Source organism: Cervus canadensis, chromosome 7 (assembly GCF_019320065.1).
Source record: "Cervus canadensis isolate Bull #8, Minnesota chromosome 7, ASM1932006v1, whole genome shotgun sequence".
NCBI classification, from domain to species: domain Eukaryota; kingdom Metazoa; phylum Chordata; class Mammalia; order Artiodactyla; family Cervidae; genus Cervus; species Cervus canadensis.
The window spans coordinates 67,925,365-67,945,822 of record NC_057392.1 but is presented as its reverse complement, the minus strand read 5'-3'; the positions used below and the strand labels follow the sequence as shown (position 1 = coordinate 67,945,822).

The following is a 20,458-nucleotide window of genomic DNA, read 5'->3' as shown; positions in this document are numbered from 1 at the left end:
TGATGTGAATCTGATTGGGAATGACTTGTAGTCTTTGACCCTTTTCCTAAATTTAATCTTGCTAAATTCCCAGAAAACTTTGAAAACCAGGTATTTTCAAGCAAAACAGCTGCTAATTATGCAGGAAGCCTATTCTTATGTGTGTATGTTTGTGAAAATGCCTCAAGTCTTTACTGCTTCTTGTTGAGATGAGGTAGTATGTGAGTGATGTTTCCCAGGGAGGCTCTGTCTACAGGAGGTACATGGTTCCTAGGATAAGCCTTTTTCCAGTAACTCACACCTGAAATCATAGGTTAGCAGTTATCTCTCTTCTAAGAATTTTCCCGAAGATAACCTAATCACCAAGGGTCTCCTGTCTACCTTAGAATAGGCCAGACTAAATGATATGTAAATCACCACCTTGGAGCTGTAAAATAAGATGATGATTCTCTAGCCGGGGTACTCTGAGCTATGTTGGAAGGCTCCAGTTCAGTTCAGTTCGGTCGCCCAGTCGTGTATGACTCTGTGACTCAGTGGGCTGTGCAGCCTTCCAAGGCCTGGTGTGCTGCAGTCCGTGGGGTCACGAACAATTATCCCTCTTCTAAGAATTTTCCCAAAGATAACCCAGTCACCTAATTAACCGCTGTTAGAGACCCTTGCTTGGTTTCCTGGTGAAAACCAGAAAGTGGACATTGGTACAACTTGGGTATATAGTTCTGTCATTTTGTCTCATATGTAGGTTCAAGATATAGAACTAATTATCACCGCAAAGATCCCTCTTCAGTCAGTTCTGTTCAGTCACTCAGTCATGTCCTACTCTGTGACCCCATGGACTGTAGCACACCAGGCTTCCCTGTCCATCACCAACTCCCGGAGCTTACTCAAACTCATGTCCATTGAGTTGGTGATGCCATCCAACCATCTCATCATCTGTCGTGCTCTTCTCCTCCTGCCTTCAGTCTTTCCCAGCATCAGGGTCTTTTCAAATGAGTCAGTTATTTGCATCAGATGGCCAAAGTATTGGAGTTTCAGCTTCAGCATCAGTCCTTCAGTGAATATTCAGGACTGATTTCCTTTAGGATGGACTTATTGGATCTCCTTGCTGTCCAAGGGGGACGCTTAAGAGTCTTCTCCAACACCACAGTTCAAAAGCACCAGTTTTTCAGCACTCAACTTTCTTTCTAGTCCAACTCTCACATCCATACATGACTACTGGAAAAACCATAGCTTTGACCAGATGGACCTTTGTTGACAAAGTAATGTCTTTGCTTTTTAATATGCTGTCTAGGTTGCTCATAACTTTTCTTCCAAGGAGCAAGCGTCTTTTAATTTCATGGCAGCACTCACCATCTGCAGTGATTTTGGAGCCCAGGAAAATAAAGGCTGTCACTGTTTCCTTTGTTTCCCTGTCTATTTGCCATGAAGTGGTGGGACTGGATGCCATTATCTTAGTTTTTTGAATGTTGAGTTTTAAGCCAGCCTTTTCACTTTCCTTTTTCACTTCATCAAGAGGTTATTTAGTTCCTCTTCACTTTCTGCAGTAAGGGTGATGTCATCTACATATCTGAGGTTATTGATGTTTCTCCCAGCAGTCTTGATTCCAGCTGCCTTTGGGATGAAGCTAAACTTCTTATCCTAGTGAACAAAGCCTGGTATAATCCGCCCTCCATTAAAGACTCCATCCTCATGTCCTGTCCGTTATCCTAAACATACTTTGTGATATAAGTAATCCTTCTGTGCTCTCCTCTTTGCACACACATGGACACTCTCCCTGGAATACCTTTCTCCTTTCTCTAAATGACAGGTGCTCACATATCTAGCATTATCTCTTTTTGTAAATATCCGTACCTGTTTCCTCCAGAGCCAGTCATTCTCCCTCTACTGTGGTCCGGTATTTCTTGTGTATATGGCTGCCTTTATTAGCACCATTTTCTTTTTTTAAGTATTTTTTAAAACATTATTTATTTTTCTTTGGAGGATAATTGCTTTACAGTGCTGTGTTGGTTTCTGCGATACATCAGCATGAATAAGCCATAGTTACACATATGTCAGCTCCCTCCCATCTCTCACCCCATCCCACCCTTTAGGTTGTCACAGAGCACCACGTTGAGCTTCCTGTATCATACAACGAATTCCCTCTGGCTGTCTATTTTACATATGGTAATGTATATGTTTCACTCTGCTCTCTCCATTTGTACCATCCTCTTCTTCCCCACTGTCTATAGGTCTGTTCTCTATGTCTGCATCTCTATTCCTGCCCTCCAAATAGGTTCATCAGTACTGTTTTCTAGATTCCATATATATATACATTAACACATGATATTCATTTTTCTGACTTCCTTCACTATGTATAATAGGCTCTGGGTTCATCTACCTCACTAGAACTGACTTAAATTTGTTCTTTTTTATGGCTGAGTAATATTCCATTGTATGTATGTACCACAACTTCTTTATCCATTCATCTGTCCATGGACATCTAGATTGCGCCCATGTCCTGGCTGTTGTAAATAATGCTGCTATGAATATTGAGTATTGACACCAGTTTCAGTATAACTTCATCTACCACCCCCATCATGCTTTGCTTGCCACATGGACAAAAACAGTGTCTTTTTATTATTTACCTCCTTACTTATCTATCATTATAGTGCCCAGAGTGTGCTGTCTGCTTTTGGTTCAGATGGTAAAGAATTGGCCTGCAATGTGATTTTGGCTGGGATTGATTCCTGAGTCAGAAAGATCCTCTGGAGAAGGGAATGGCTACCCATTCCAATATTCTTGCCTGGAGAATTCCATGGATAGAGAAGCCTGGTGGTCTACAGTCCATGGGGTTGCAAAGAGTCTGACATGACTGAGTGAATACACTTTCACTTTCAGAGTGTGCTTATTAAACTCATTAAATGAATTTATCTTCATGACAAAAGCTAAGTACCCTATAAAGTGCTATATCATAGCAGCTCAAATCAAAGCTACTCTCAAGTTTCAGCCCCATTGCCCATGTGAAGATGTTCTTCCCCAAATAGATGATAAACTGGTAAGTATCCTCTATCCTGGGCCTTGCTAGACACATAGAGGTTGCCTCGTCAGGTGTGTTTAGGGGTTGAAGATAGAGCTTCATCTCATCACTTCACTGCCTTTTACTGCTTAAGTAAAGCTGATATACACTGAGAAGAAAATAGACTGTTAATAAGTGAGGATTTCTTGACCTGGAAAGTGAAAGTGAAAGTATCTCAGTTGTGTCCCACTCTTTGTGACCCCATGGACTATACGGTCCATGGAATTCTCCAGGCCAGAATACTGGAGTGGGTAGCCTTTCCCTTCTTCAGGGGCTCTTCCCAATCCAGGGATTGAACCTAGGTCTTCCACATTGCAGGCGGATTCTTTACCAGCTGAGCCACAAGGGAAGCCCTGAAACTGTCTGGGAGTAGCCATGAAGGGCCAGGTTTTGCCCTTTTTTGAGATGGCAAAGGAGGATAGCACACACATTATGTGTGTGTGTGTTTGGGAGGATGTGGTTGGGTGGGTTGGTGAGTAGGACAGAAATGAGAAGGATGATGACTCCTAGGGTCATACAAGGGAAGTCTGTTTTGAGATAGTCCCCAAAGATACTTGATGTAAGTAGACAGGGAAACTTTGTAAGTAAAGAAACAAGAAGCTTAAGAAGAAAAAAAGATGTTGAAGAGTTGTATTAAGCAGGTAGACCTAAATAGGAATGAGGAGGGTTAAAACTGAATTGGAGCTGAACTTTATAAATGGCTCACATGTAGATCTCAGGAATGCCATCTGCTGGGCCCATTCTCAACTTTGCAGACACTTAATGGCAACAAGTTACACTGCATGGTAGGGATGGCATGGGGAAAAGTAGAAAAATAGAACAATTACATCAGGTTGGCCATGTATTTCCCCCAAGTAAATATGAATATGTGGTCTGAAGCAGATGGTAGACAGATATGGGGAATCAGGGTGTTTTATAGGGATAACAGATAACTGTAGGCCATTTGGGTAGAATTCAGTTTAGTTTAGTTAAATTCAGTAGACACTGAAAACTATTCTTTGCTGAGAAAAAAAAGAAAATCCTGATATGTCTTTTACAGAGGTTTTATGTGCTTGGTGGAATGAGAAAATAAAACAGTCATTACATGGTAAGATATTATTTTATCTTGTGTGTTTTTTTTTAATTCACAAAACTAAGTTTTTATCTGAGACTCTGATTTATATTTTATTACATAGACAAGAGAGATGATGGTTTGATGCTCATATTAGATAGCAGTAGCTTATTACATACATTTAGGGTTTGCTTTTTCAAAAGTTTATTTTGCTACTCTATTTCAGCTCACTGTTTGTTCCTTGTTCCGATATTGAACATGTTGAGTGTGACAAATGAGGTTGGTAAACTTGAAAAAAAAGTTAGTCTTTTAGAATATCAGCTTTTTGTTATAACAGTCTATGTGTCCTTCATTAAAAGCCATATCTTATCCTTTTAGGAAATATTTGACTGATTAAAGTAGGAGTAATAAATAAGCACAATTGTTGGAATACAAAAATTAACACTGTTTCATATTTATTTAGTTGTGTTCTCTAGAATGATTATTCCTATTCTTAGAGATGTAGTTAGTTTAAGAGATAATCTAGTTTAGCCCTTTTTATTTATAAAGAAGTAGTAAATGACTTGCTCAGATTCACATTGGTCTGTCTCAGATAAGATCAACCTGGGACTAGAAATTCATGTTCTGGCTTACAATCCAGGTCTTTCCCACTATCCAAATTCATATATTGGAGTTTAAAACACACACAACACACACAGAAACACCCCTTGTAGTAAGAAGTGGCCTTCCTATTTTTTTTTTTTATTAAAATGTGTATTTGCATTTTCAGTGCACTTTTATTATTTTTTTTAAGTAGTGGAGCTACTAAAAGACTCAGGATTGCTTCCTAATTTACTTAGTATTTTCTTCAAGCCTCTCTGATCTTTTAGGGAGCTGTGAAGATAGAGTACCAGGTGACTATTTTTCCAGGGCGGAGGAAAACCTGAGGGAACGGGTAAGAGAGTGAGGGGAGAAGGGTTGGAAGGAGGGATGGTCCAGAAGAATAGTTTCCCCTGGTTTTTAGAAAATTTCCACTGGCCTCTCATTCCTAAAATGAGAAAATAAGGGTTAATGATGCAGTGAGTTTTTCCACTCTCGTTTATGATGTAGTCATATCTATCCTACTCTTTTTAATAAGGTTATTGATAAAAAATTGATAACCCTATGTCAATCCTCTCATATATATATGTTTTTGTTTTGCTTTGTTTTTTAGCTTTATGGGTATGTGAAGCCCGAAAAGTGTAGGAGATGCTCCTCCAGAATCTATAGTGCTGTATAAGGAGAATATGCCCAGATGAGGCCTCTTGTACTAGAACCACTGGATGATATTTGGGACTAGAAGCCTGGGATGAGAGAGGTGATAAGGACAGGTGTGTTTTAAAGTGGAGGAGATGGCAGATTTGAGGATACTGGGGAAGTTGGGAAAATGAAGATTGTTTCTTTAGTTGGCTTTCTCAGGGTCAGAATTGAATAAGGTTTACGTGGGGAAAACGTGCAGTGGACAGTGACTTGGAAGGATGCTTATTTGGAATTCTTTGTGTCTGCACTGGATTCATTTGGTACTCTTACCCCAGTTATGGAAACACTGAGTGTTTTACCCTCAAAATGGGAACTTAAAATGCTGATTGTTAAAGTGCTTTAGGTTCCTCAAGTGAAGTATGCCACTCTAAGCTTCAAAGACTGTTTCTTCACTTGGATACAGCCTTTGAAATAGGGTTCGACTGAAGCTTTACAAAGCGGCAGTGGAGCTCCTGATGACCGCAGTCTTGCCTTTTGTTCATGTTTCCAACACCACCTGCATGTTATATCATATGTGCTCTGTAATTATGAAGTGATGTGAAAAAATTATTTAATTTTTTTGGAAAGTTGCCTTAACATGGTAGTGGGATACTGGCAGCATTACTAGGACTGAAAAAAAAAAAAAAAGAAAACTGCTTTCCAGGTGATCTGACTTTATAGGAACATAAACTCATGCTGCTAAAGCAAAATGAAAAAAAAAAAAACAAACAAACCCCAAATAATATTCCTTTTCCCCTCCACTGATAGCATCCATAAATAATTATCCATAATAAGAGGATATGCTAGAGTGCATTGAGTCAGAGCATCTGGAATCAAACATACAGAATAAAGCATACAAAAGACTAGTTTTGATTTTTTTTCTCCATATAATGTAAGCCCTAAATGTGTTTTCCTTCTGGATCAGGAAGAGAAATAATTCGAAGATCAGTTTGTGTTTGGTTGGCTTTTTTGTTCATGTATAAAAGCAGTGTGGGAAAAATGGAAACATTTAACATTTATTCCTATTTGAAGAAGTTTGGATAAAAAGAGCCAAGTGACATACACATATGTAAGACTTGTTTACTTATTGTGTTATTTTCTGAGAGCAGAGTACAGGTGAGCCTAGAATAACTTGAGGATTAGGGGCACATATCCCTACTCCTCATCCCTGCCCTGCTCAGTTGACATTCCACTTTTAACTTTAGAGTTTTAAACCCATATTGTTCAAGTGTAGTGTTAACAGTACAACTATTTAAAAATAGAGTATTATTCTGATTTGTTACATTTGTTTTATTTATTTATTTACTTATTTATTACATTTGTTTTAAATTGACTTTCAGAGAATATTTTCTTTGAAAAACATTTTATTTTTATAAAATTTCTCTAGTGATCAAAATATTACAGTCATTGCAGAATATTTAGAAAGCCTAGAAATATATAAGCAAAAAGAAAAAAAATTACTACCCAGAGATGCCCTGTTAAAATCTCAGCATTTTTTACTTCTGATTTTTTTCTATTTATTTTTTCCTTATATTTTTAAGATCATAACTGATATTTTAAGCTTCTGTCTTTTCAACATACCATAGGGTATTTTTAAAAAAAGTATTTTAAACTTTATAAGTATAATTATTGATGATGGCATGGTGCATCATCTGACTTGGCTGTAATAAACCTAACTATTTCTCTGTACATTTCTATTTCTCTTAGACATTCAAGTTGTTTGCATAAGTATTCAGTCTTTAAGTTAATACAGGTTTGTTTTGTTGAGGCTTTTCTCTTCAATTGAGTAAGCTTATTGAAAAGCTTCTTAATTTTAAAAGTAGATTTTCCTTTTCTTCTCCCATCCTGGTGCTAGAGAATTTTCCTTTCTCTATTCTTTGAAATCCTTGTTCTCTGTGACTGGCATGGCAGCTTCAGCTTAGTTGTGATAGATGTATTATGACTGTTAAAGGTAAAGTACTTGTGACTCCTTTTGTTAAAAGTTACCATGAAGTGAACGGTAACAGGAGGTCAACTTGAGGGTCGTAAATATACTTCAGAGAATGTATATAAAGATGCTAAATAGAATGGAAGAAATGAAACACTACTCATTCACTGTAGTTTTTTCATCATTTGTTTTATCTAATATGAAACATTTTACCTCAGTTATATGTAAAATGAAGTGTTTACACCAATACTAATACTGATGGCTGCATAAATTAAATACTGATTTTTTATGTATAATTTATTTTTTATTGATCTCAAGTACATCAACAGTTTGTCAGTGTTATATTATAAACATTCTGTTCATTTATATGGAACCTATCTGAGTTTAATACTTATATTCTTTTCAATAAAATTTTTCATTTTGTAGGAAAAGATGGATAGTGTTGTGGACAAGATTACTGAACAAAATGCTTGGTCTTTGGATTCCTTGATAAGGCTATGTGTACTTTTCCTTGGTTTGAGATCTTTTTATTCATATTGGAAAAAATACTACTTTGTGCAAAAGTAAATTGCTATTCAAAATAATATATATTTCTTTTGAAAACTTTCTTCAACATTCCTTTCCCTGACCTTATGGTAATTAATTTTGAAAATAAGCCTGTGAAATAACATTTTAATTAAATGTTAGCATTATTTCTGGAATATTCACAAAATATGATAATAGACTAGTTTACATTTTTATTTAACAAGATGCCTTTTGATAGTTTTAGACTTTCTATACCACAATTCCCTTATATACTTTAAAGAGCTTATAAGACAATAATTGTGTGTGATAATTATTGTCCTTCTAATATCTATATGTTAAAATTACTTTAAAGGATAAATAGCTTATCTGGTATTATATTCTATGAATTTCACCTCTCATTAAAAGAATAATTTGAAATGGACATAATGAATTGTGTATTCCATGGTTGTGTTCCACTTGAACAATTTTAGGAATTCATTGTGTAACAAGGCATGGTTTACTCTTTCTCACATTTTTATTGTTGAAATACCTTTAATTTTTAATATTCTATTCATTTAATACCATTGTTTTATATGAAAGGCATGAGAAAAATATGTTTGTCTATGGAACTCTGACTTTTGATTTTATGTATTTCTTCTTTAAATATTTCTTATTAAATGTTGTTTCTTTTTCCCATAAACAAATGATTGTTATTAGAGCTTTTTGTTTCTGCTGGTGGAAAATTCTTCAGAACTCAACAAAAAGACAGCACTCTCTTTCTAAATGGAAGTCAAATCAGAATATGTAACCATTTTGTTTTCACATATCTACTGAAACCAGAAGGAAAATTTCCTGTCTGTATGCTTTTAGGGGTTATTTTAATTATGGAACAGTTCTTAAAATATTTAACAAATATATTGAGAATACCATAGACTTAAAAATATTTTTTAGGGACAAAAGAATATGGAAGTACTATGAAAACCAATGAAAAATTGCTAAGATGATATGAAAAAATCATCAGTATTGTAGAAATCTCTAAAATGGCTGGTGCTCTGAAAATTAAAGGTAGGTCTTATTCAGAATTGGCAAGTCTGAAATAGTTTAGAGAATTAAGTCAGTTGGTGGAGAGGTGTCTGTATATGCTTCTTTGAATTAGTAGGTAATAGAGCTTCCCAGGTGGTGCTAGTGGTAAAGAACCCGCCTGCCAATGCAGGAGATGTAAGAGATGTGGGTTTGATCCTTGACTATGGAAGATCCCCTGGAGGAGGGCATGGGAACCCACTCCAGTATTCTTGCCTGGAGAATCCCATGGGGAGAGGAGCCTGGCAGGCTGTGGTTCATAGGGTCGCAAAGAGTCAGACACAACTGAAGCGACTTAGCGTGCAAGCATGCAGCTCTCACTACACTTCAAATAAAAGTGAGGAATGGTGACGAGACCACTTAGAAAAAGTATTAAAACACAACAAAGTTAGTTAAAACAAGTCAATTCATATGACAGAATTAGAGTAGGGAAGGGCCCTATGAAATTGAGGTTTATTTGTTTTCTTTTAAATTGCTTGATATCATAGAGGTGCTAGTAGACTCTATAAGGATAGTAATTCTTTTATCCTATTTGCTTCATTGTCAGTGTTCTGTCATATTAGAAAGCTACTTGTGAATAGTCTGTATATTTCTGGACTTTAATTAGCCCTGGGAATGTGCAGAGTTTAAAAGTAATTGTTCAGCTTCTGATAACTTGCATATAGTGAATCACCTTTAGAAGAATGCTACATAAACCATTGTACAGAGGAGACAGGAAAATATAGTTTTGTTCTCTGGGGAGGGATTTGCAGATTCTGTGAGATCCTGCAGAGAGTCTGCTGAATCTACATTACAGCACATTATCTCCTGTGGGGACCAACCAGCAGGACTGCTTATGGTTCTCGACTATCTCTGCTCTGTATGCTTTTGTCCTACTATGTAAAAAAACCCCTTCTGTTTGCTGGAAACAGTAAAGATGCTGGAACACTGAGAGAAAAGGGTAAACGAATAATGAAAAATAGCAACTACAGGAGAAGGACATTTGAAACAAGTTTGACAAGAAGCCTGGGAGTCAGGTTGAAGGATGATTAGATAAGCTGATACAGTTTTACATACACTTATTTTAAGAAATCTCTGTCATATTCAAAGGGGAGAAATACCTGATGTATCTGAAGTTCTTTTTGTGAAAATTCTAAATACTAAATTTAATGCTATACACTAATGATTAATTATCTTCCTGTTTTTCTCTTTTTGTAGTCAGATTTTAAAATTTATTCTCCCAGGTGCCTGTTTAAAAAGAAAAAAGAAGTGACTGAAGAATGCAAAGTCTAGTAAGAAAGAAATTTAAAAGTAATTATTAGAGGTTAGAAGGCATATTTGGAAATTAGGATGCAGATATATGTATTGGTGGGAAAAAATAAGGAATTCCAGGAAATCTCATGTATTTCCTGGTTTTAAGCTTTATTATTTTCTTGATTTAGGCTTTACAGTTTTTGTAGGTTTATTCCACAAACTAATGTTCAAGTTTTTGAAATGTGTTTTTTATTTAAAGAAATAATGTATATGAGACTGTGGTATCTTATTCTAACCAATCTGTAACAATTTTTAGTTTAAAATAATATAATAAAAGATTTCATAGTTTAAGACTTTATATGTTAAACTCTAAAATGATCATTTAAAATTTTGTTCTTAGATTCATATGTGTGTGTGTATGTGTGTATATATATATATATATATGTATCATTTTACCTTAGTTTCTTATATTTACTTAATGTAATTTCTAGAACTTTTTGAGGGAAAGGATTATCATCCATTGGTCATTTACATTGTCTTAATGTAAGACAATCCAGGGGATTCCCAGGTGGCACCAGTGGTAAAGAATCTGCCTGCCAACTCAGGAAACACAAAAGACTTAGGTTCCATCCCTGGGTCAGGAAGATTCTCTGGAGTAGGAAATGGCAACTCTCTCTAGTATTCTTGCCTGGAAATTTTCACCAACAGAGGAGCCTGGTGGGCTGCAGTCCATGGGGTCACAAAGAATCAGATACAGCAGAGCATATGCCTCAAATAATATAGAAAGCTTATTTCTTCTTCACATAATAGTGGGAGGGTAGTTTGTAGGCTTCAAACAAGTTTTTAAAATGAATAAAATTATCACAAACAAGTTTTTAAAATGAATAAAATTATCACAAGTATGTTTTCACTTGACACAATTTGTCTAACAGCTAGTTACTCCAGGATTTTAATGCATTAAAGTGAATTAAAGCAAATAAAATGTTTTATTTGGGCAAATTCCAAGTGAATGTTAAGTTAGATTATAAATTATTTTTCATTAGATTAAATACTTGTCATTTTTAAGTAGATAACACTTTAAGACGTCCTACTATGATTCACTTCTCGGGTGAAAAAGTTAAATGAAGTATCAAAGTGTTTGCCTGTATTTTCCTTCCTGTAATAATTAGAATAAATTCATGCAGAATACAGGGAAGAAGTTAGTACATGCTGTTATTTTAAAGTACTTTCAGTCTTTATTGAGCAAATTTATTGAGAAAGGACTAACACATTTTGATATCTTACTTCAGGAACAATGCTGTAATGATTAAAGGGCGTTAATAATTTTGAAGTATGTATAATGTGAATTTTCATTACATTTCAAAATATTTTTTTGTTTTCAAACTCATTTTACACACAATGAAAACTTTTTCTTAAAAAATCTTTGTATTAAAGAGATTGAGTGTATGTGTATAATTCTCTGTGTGTGTTTATAAAAAGTTATTGTTCAAAAAATTGATAATAAGAAAGTAATTTTCCCAAATAGGAGCTGTTTTATTCACCTTTGTATCCCTAAATCCAGCACAAGTGTCATGTCTAGCACATATTCAATGTTTACTGAGTGAGTTTCAGTATTTTTTCTGCTAAATTCTTACTTTAATCAAGCTAAGATACCATATTTGTTTTATAATTCATTGTAAATGTAAATGTATTTAAATGTTTCCAAATACAGTTGTTAATTATATTTGAATCACTCAGCTTTTCTGCTTGTGAGAAATAATCATTTGAATATAAAACAAAGTATCTGAAGTACAATGCAGTTTTCCTTCTAATGCTTTGCAATATTATATAAATTTTCTGAGCACAGAAAATATCTCTTTCTGATACTAATCTTCTATTTTGGTCGGTTTCTTTATTTTCTTTCTGTTGATTATTTCATACTTATCTTTATTTCTTAGTTGTAGTCTTATGCCTTATGCCTACACACATCTTTTTCCTTTTATTTGAACTTTAAAGTTTTTACCTTTTCGTAATACCTCCACTGGCTAATCTTTGTATGTGTGCATATGCTTGTGTATGTCTATTTTAGAGACAAAATTACTGTAACAAAGATATACATTGGCTTAAATAAGATAGAAGCTTGTTTCTTCTTGACATGACAATAATAGGATAGTCAAGGTTGTCAAAGTGGTTAGTTTCACAAGGTTACTAGTCCCAAGTGTTTTACATTTTGTTGCATTGTAGTCCAGAAGGAAGTTGTCCTTGTCTGCAAGGTTAGATCTGGGTCACTGCCATGTTTGCATTCTAGTTTGAGAAATAGGATTAAGCAGAAGTAGAAGGCAAAGAATTTCCTTTTAAGAAAGTGGCCCCAAAATTTCACATTCCATAGGAACTTTTGTCACATGGCTGCAAGGAATGCTGAGAAGTATAGTCTGTATATTCCTGGCCACTCATTCAGCTGAAACTCCATTACTATGAAGCAAGAGAAAATGGATTTAGGTGACCACTACTAGCTCAGCTGGTAAAGAGTTTGCCTGCAATGCGGGAGACCTGGGTTCGATCCCTGGGTTGGGAAAATCCCCTGGAGAGGGGAAAGGCTACCCACTCCAGTATTCTGGCCTGGAAAATTCCATGGACTGTATATAGTCTATGAGGTTGCTAAGAGTCAGACATGACTGAGCGACTTTGACTTTCACTTTGCAAGTCACTTTCACTGGTTGCCCATTGCATTTAAATTTTTATCATGCTGGCTATTAATTGTGTTTCATTTGTGCTGTTAAGGAAAAGATCAAGGGAAGGATAGAGTATTCCTGTTTTTCTAGAATGTGTCTACTGTGACCTAGCAGTGTAATGTATAAAGCATAATTAGTAGGACTCCCGATAAGAAAATTGAATCCTAGTAAATAGTAGTTGAAGGCCTAGGTGACCCCATGTAAGAATTTTCCCTTCGGGACCAGTGTTAACAGAATTTGGGCTTGAGGGATTTTATTAAGAGAGTTTAGGTTTCACACACAGGATAGCTGGCTGTCCATCATTAAACACACTACTTCTTTATCTTGTTATTGTGATAATTTGCCTCATTTCTTTCATAGCACTTTGGTGAAGTCTTAATTCCCAGTGCTGCTTTTGGTATATTGTCCACTACAGTCTCTTAGCTTAATAAATGTAGGACCTATTAGAACATTTTTCATTTATGGCTTGTGTATTCTATCTTGAAATGTAACACTTTCAACATTGAAACACTGGGATTGCTGTGTTGTAAAAGCTGAGGGAGTTCAGAGACTCATATACTGTGGATGGGACTCTAAAATGTCAGCTGTTTGGAGAGCAATTTGTTAATATTTATGAAAATTACCAATACATATTCCCTTTAATATAGTATTTATTATATCTATGTACTTAATGTATATTTCTGCAGGTATACTAACATGAGACATGATGTGTTTATAAGGTTAGTTGTTACAACATTGTTTGTAATAGCAAAGATTAGAAATATCCTGAATAACTGTCTATCAGGGATTGGTAAAATGAACAATGATACTGCTATAAAATGAAATATAATATAGCTATATAAAATGTTGAAGCTGTTTAAATACTGAAATGAGAAACTCTCTAATATTTATCACCATGAGGGAAAAAGGTGCAGAACACTATGTGTGTTAAGACTTCTGGGTATAAAGAAGGAAATGAAATAGTATACATATATTCTTATGAGCACATAAAATATTACCTCCACAGAATTACAAATGCATTTGGCAGAACCAAAATATTTTTATTTAGGTATTACGCTATAAACTCCCTTAGGAACCCTAATTGTATCCTTATGAAATTATGTCCATTTCAATAAGTGTAGGAGATTTTTCTTCATTAAGATAAAAACCAGTGTGTTCATTTTAGAAAATGTACTGATTGGCAATTTCTGTTCTCTCTGATTTAGAAATTCTATTCAACAGTATGCACACTAATTGTTTATTCCTTGTGTGTCTGAACACTGCCATTGATAGGTACTTGGTTACCTTCCCAAGGGATCTAGTTCTGTTTATTTAGCTACAGTGAGAACTCTCAAAAAAGATCTATCTAGGGTAGGACAGAGATCTGGGAACCAGATAAATTACAAGCCCATCAGTTCAGTTCAGTTGCTCATTCATGTCTGACTCTTTGCGACCCCATGAACTGCAGCACGCCAGGCATCACTGCCCATCACCAACTCCCAGAGTCCACCCAAACTCATGTCCATCTAGTCGGTGATGCCATCCAACCATCTCATCCTCTGTCGTCCCCTTCTCCTCCTGCCCTCAACCTTTCCCAGCATCAGGGTCTTTTCAAATGAGTCAGGGTCTTTTCAAATGAGTCAGCTATTCTCATCAGGTGGCCAAAGTATTGGAGTTTCAACTTCAACATCAGTCCTTTCAATGAACACCCAGGGCTGATCTCCTTTAGGATGGACTGGTTGGATCTCCTTGCAGTCCAAGGGACCCTCAGGAGTCTTCTCCAACACCACAGTTCAAAAGCATCAATTCTTCGATGCTCAGCTTTCTTTATAGTCCAACTCTCACATCTATACATGATTACTGGAAAAACCATAGCCTTGACTAGATGGACCTTTGTTGACAAAGTAATGTCTCTGCTTTTTAATATGCTGTCTAGATTGGTCATAACTTTCCTTCCAAGGAGTAAGCGTCTTTTAATTTCATGGCTGCATTCACCATCTACAGTGATTTTGGAACCCAGAAAAATAAAGTCTGACACTGTTTCCACTGTTTCCCCATCTATTTGCCATGAAGTGATGGGACTGGATACCATGATCTTAGTTTTATGAATATTGAGCTTTAAACCAACTTTTTCACTTTCTTCTTTCACTTTCATCACAAGGCTCTTTAATTCTTCTTCACTTTCTGCCATAAGGGTGGTTTCATCTGCATATCTGAGGTTATTGATATTTCTCTCGGCAATCTTGATTCCAGCTTGGGCTTCATCCAGCCTAGCGTTTCTCATGATGTACTCTGCATATAAGTTAAATAAGCAGGGTGACAATATACAGCCTTGACGTACTCCTTTTCCTATTTGGAACCAGTCTGTTGTTCCATGTCCAGTTCTAATTGTTGCTTCCTGACCTGCATACAGGTTTCTCAATAGGCAGATCAGGTGGTCTGGTATTCCCATCTCTCAGAATTTTCCAGTTACTGTGATCCACACAGTCAAAGGCTTTGGCATGGTCAATAAAGTAGAAATAGATGTTTTTTTGGAACTCTCTTGCTTTTTCAGTGATCCAGCGGATGTTGGCAATTTGATCTCTGGTTCCTCTGCCTTTTCTAAAACCAGCTTGAACATCTGGAAGTTCACGGTTCATGTGTTGCTGAAGTCTGGCTTGGAGAATTTTGAGCATTAATTTACTAGCGTGTGAGATGAGTGCAATTGTGTGGTAGTTTGAGCATTCTTTGGGATTGTCTTTCTTTGGGATTGGAATGAAAACTGACCTTTTCCAGTCCTGTGGCCACTGCTGAATTTTCCCAACTTGCTGGCATATTGAGTGAAGCACTTTCATAGCATCATCTTATAGAATTTGAAATAGCTCAGCTGGAATTCCATCACCTCCACTAGCTTTGTTCGTAGTGATGCTTCCTAAGGCTCACTTGACTTCACATTCCAGGATGTCTGGCTCTAGGTGAGGGATCACACCATCATGATTATCTGTATCATGAAGATCTTTTTTGTACAGTTCTTCTGTGTATTCTTGCCACCTCTTAATATCTTCTGCTTCTGTTAGGTCCATACCATTTCTGTCCTTATTGAGCCCATCTTTGCATGAAATGTTCCCTTGGTATCTCTAATTTCCTTGAAGAGATCTCTAGTCTTTCCCATTTTATTGACAGAGTGCCTGGTGAACTATGGACAGAGGTTCATGACACTGTACAGGAGACAGGGATCAAGACCTTCCTCAAGAAAAAGAAATGCAAAAAAGCAAAATGGCTGTCTGAGGAGGCCTTTCAAATAGCTGTGAAAAGAAAAGCAAAGGAGGAAAGGAATGATATACCCATGTGAATGCAGAGTTCCAAAGAATAGCAAGGAGAGATAAAAAAAGCCTTCCTCAGTGATCAATGCTGATCAATAGAGGAAATGCTGATCAATAGAGGAAAACAACAGAATGGGAAAGACTAGAGATCTCTTCAAGAAATTACAAGCCTATAGGTGTTAAAAATTTTTAGATTGATTTTTTGCAATATTGGGTCAGATTATTGAGAGATATCATGCCTACTTATGGCAGTGCATCCCATTGTTAAATAGTGTTGGAATTCCTCTTTATATAAGGCTTTAAAATCCACCCAGATTTACCTCTTCCATGACTTCCACGTATTGAATTTTAATTCTGTGATTGTTATTCAAATGAAAGCCCTCTAGATATTTGAAAAGACATCAGACTACAGATCCTTTGTTGCTTTGACATTCTTCGTGATATGTAATTTATAGACTATCATTCCTCTTTCTCTTCTGCAGTGGAAACATGGTATGCAGACATGAACACAAAGATGTAAATGTACAAAAGACAGTAGAGCCCTGTATAGATGAACCTCCCTTGTTTTAGGTAGCATGTGTATTTGTGTGTGTGTGTGTGTGAGTTTATGTATGTTTTAATGCCAGCTAAGTCTTCTGGCGCCTAATGCACATTGTTGTCATTTTAAAGCTAGTAGTCCAGTAGCATAACCAGATATTTTTCTTATGAACTGCTCTTAATTATTGTCTCTACAGTTATCTGTAGTGCTTTTTATTTCTTACATAAAATATTCTTATATTTCTCATGCGTTTATCATAAGAAGTTAAAAAATAGAAAGGCAAAATAGAAATTCCAAATTATACTTATGACAGGCTCTGTTAATACTTCATTATGTATCCTTGCAGGTGTTCTCTAGATCAGTGTGTTTTCAAACTGCAGGGTTCTACCTGTTAGTCACCTGTGAAGTTAATTACAACCGGCATTTAAAGCAAGGAATAGAATAGCTTAAGTTAGAAAATATTTTATAGCATTCTACACAGAAAGAGTAAATATCATTCTGTGAAAATGTTTCAGTTAAGTACTTGTCTCTGTTTTAATTAAGTACTTTTATATGTGGAGTAAGATGTACAACACATTTATTAAAATGGATCACAATGAAATATAGTTTCTCAGTAGATTCACTTTCCCTCTTTCATTTCTTTCAGTCTCACTGTCCTCCTCCCTCCTTTTGCTTTCTCCCTCCCTTACTTTCTCTTTCTTTTTCTCCAAAAATGAAACCCATTGTTCATGTTCTTTATAATGATTATTTCATTAAACTATATGGTGAACAACTTTCTTTGTCAAGCATTTGTCTTTAGAAGCATTTTATTTTATTATTATTATTTTTTTATGTAGAAGCATTTTAAATGACTAAAGAGTATTCCATTGTATAGATGGCCGGATCATTCTTTGAGTCTGTAATTTAACTGTTGGGTTAGATTCTGGTCTACAACAAAGCGATTCAGTTTTATATGTGTGTGTGTGTTTATAGTCTTTACATATATAATAGTCTTTTATTTATAGGTTATTATAAGATATTGCCTGTAGAATACCAGGCAAGATGAGATAATACTCAATATAGGCAAATGAGATAATCCTCAATTCTTGGTAAAAGTAAGTGTTCAATGAGTGTTGATGTCACTGTTAACAACTCTGGTATGTCTATAATTCTAGTAGAATTATAGGTTAGTAATTCCAGGTTAGTAATTATAATAAAAAAAGAAAACTAAAATTTGCTGTGATCTCTTAATGAACTCATGAAGCGTCTTGGTGATCAGTGCTTCCACTTATAAGAGCTCACAAATCATCTTATTAAATAATGATTTTTAAAAGATGTGTTCTAAAAGAAGTGGAAGGCAAAGGAGAAAGGGAAAGATACACTCAACTGAATGCAGAATTTCAGAGAATAGCAGTTAAGAAAGCCTTCTTAAGTGAACAATGCAAAGAAATAGAGGAAAACAATAGGATGGGAAAGACTAGAGATTTTTTCAAGATAACTGGAGATACCAAGGGAACGTTCCTTGCAAAGATGGGCACAATAAAGGACAAAAAGTGTCAAGGACCTAAACAGAAGTCAAAGAGATTAAGAAGAGGTGGCACAACTCTTTGTATAGAAGAACTAGACAGAGAAGATAGAGAAGGACAGGGCATGCTACCGGCATGCTACAGTTCATGGGGTTGGAAAGAGTCAGACATGACTTAGTGACTGAACAACAGAAGTTTGCTAGGGATTATACAACTTTCCTTTCTCTATGGTTTCCAACCCATACTCTTTGAGAATCAGGATTTATATTCCAGTCTCAGTTTTCTGGCACACTCAGTGATCATATCTCTACTTCATAAGAAAATTCTGTGCTATCATTTGTCAGGGATTAAGGAGTTGAAATCATTCATGTAAGACAGCCAGGTACTGTTATTCTCTCTCCATCTATCTTATCCTTCAGTTAGCTCTTAACTTTGTTTATTATACCTTTTCCAGTTTGAAGATCATTCTCTTTGATAGAAGGATTTGATAAATCCTATTTTTGATTAATAGGAATTGAGAAATTCCACTTTCTCTATATTTGTTTCCATTCACTCAGCAAGTGTTTGTTGAACAGCTACAGTTTTTTGAACAGTACACAGCATTGCTTGGGGTGCTTGAGGAAACCTGACCTTGAAAACAAGACTTGTCTCTAGAGTACCTCTGGGAGCGTGAGTGTGTATGTGTGTGAATGTGTGTAGAGTGGAATTGGTGAGTATCACCAAAAGAAGGAGGGATCACAAAGCTCCATTTATAATATTTGCCATTGCTTTAAAATTTCAGGATCTTTATTTCTTTGCTTTACTTATTATGTTTTTTATTTCATTAAACTTGAGGACAAAAATCATTGTTCTTTGTCAACCATGATATTCTTAGTATGTACTGCTAGGCATAAGCTACATCTCACAGTGGAATGAATTCCAAGTTTTATTCAGAACCAGTTGTGGTTCTTATAAAGGCCATGTATACAACCACTATTCCTTTTTTTGTATTTGTGTTTATTTTCTAATATCACTCCCTTCAGTGGGTAGGAGAGATGAAGATGTCAACTAGGTTTCAAAGTCCTCTGGTAACTAGGACCTCATAGATTTCTTTTGACAGAATCATTTGTTAATGTGATACAGTGGAAAGGGTCCAACTCTGAAATTTGAGAAACTTGTGTTCAAACCCTGACACCTTCTCTTGTTAGCACCAATTTTTCCTTTTGTCTCTTAAAAACCACAAATCTTAATTTGCAAAAGGGAGCTAATAATACTTATCTCTGTGGATGTTAGTTACCTTCTATTGCTCACCCCATCCTATCTGCCAACTTGAATCAGTAGACATGCTTAGAGGTGGAGAATTTTTAGTACATATGATCTCAGCCAGAAGGCCAAGATGCAATTTTTTTTATTTGTTCAGTTGCTCAGTCATGTCTAACTCTTTGCGACCCCATAGACTGCAGCATGCGAGGCTTCCTCCTTCAGCACCTCCCGGGGCTTGCTCAAACTCATGTCCATTGAGTCAGTGATGCCATCCAACCATCTTGTCCTCTGTGGTCCCCTTCTCCTCCTGCCTTCAATCTTTCCCAGCATCAGGGTCTTTGCCAATGAGTTCTTCACATTTGTTTTGGAATTCAGTACTTAGATGGTATTTGAAATAAGAAAGTTTTCTTGATGAATTTATATTTTGAGGCTAGTATTAAATTATATTGCATCCTTTCACAATTCAGCCTAATGAGAATTATATTTGTTCTCTAAATAATGCCTCACTGGATTTAACATATGTCTAGTGAAAGTTTCCTCAGGCCGTTGATTCACAATTTTAATTAACAAAGTTAAAATTAAGATTCCTTTAACAACACTGAATGCAGTCATGAGGTTTCAGAGTTTGAAAATTAGGGTCACAGCCTTCCATTTTTAAGTGAAACATTTTCAGGTCGCCTTAGAGATGAGAATTTTTGACTGAAGAATTAGTGTGTATCAATCAGTGAGTGAGGAATGAGAATTAAAGCGCATTTTGCAAGAGTTAATTTTGTCATTACTAAAAGTGTGAAACAACCTAAACATAACCTATAAAGCAGAGTTATTTCAAAATCGATAATATTTACATAGTAATTGGTGTGAATAGAGAATTGATGAAATCTGTACCTTATAGTTTTGTGTCTCTTATAAAATTCTCCTGCCACCATTTATCTTCTTTCATTTACTTGGACAAATCTTCCACCTCCTTGTATTTAAATCTTTCTTCTCGTAGCACCGTCTTTTTTAGTCTTGCCATAATTCTGTTCATTTCAGCGAATGCTTGCTAAGTCTCTTTGTCAGACACTATATTAAACGTGGGAACTAAAAATGAGTGAGACA

The 20,458-nt window shown here is 35.8% G+C and overlaps 1 protein-coding gene across 5 annotated transcripts in view; it reads left to right on the top strand.

Annotated features, from left to right (window-relative positions):
- The window catches only part of NAALADL2 (N-acetylated alpha-linked acidic dipeptidase like 2), a 1,484,447-nt gene that overhangs the window by 8,381 nt on the left and 1,455,608 nt on the right, over positions 1 to 20,458 (top strand). The window contains exon 1 of one of the 5 annotated variants that reach the window (XM_043473700.1): positions 3,960 to 5,016. The exons of the other annotated variants lie outside the window; for them this stretch is intronic. The gene's annotated coding sequence lies outside the window, so the exon portion shown is untranslated. Of the gene's footprint in view, positions 1 to 3,959; positions 5,017 to 20,458 lie in introns of those variants that run through there. 5 annotated transcript variants of the gene reach the window in all.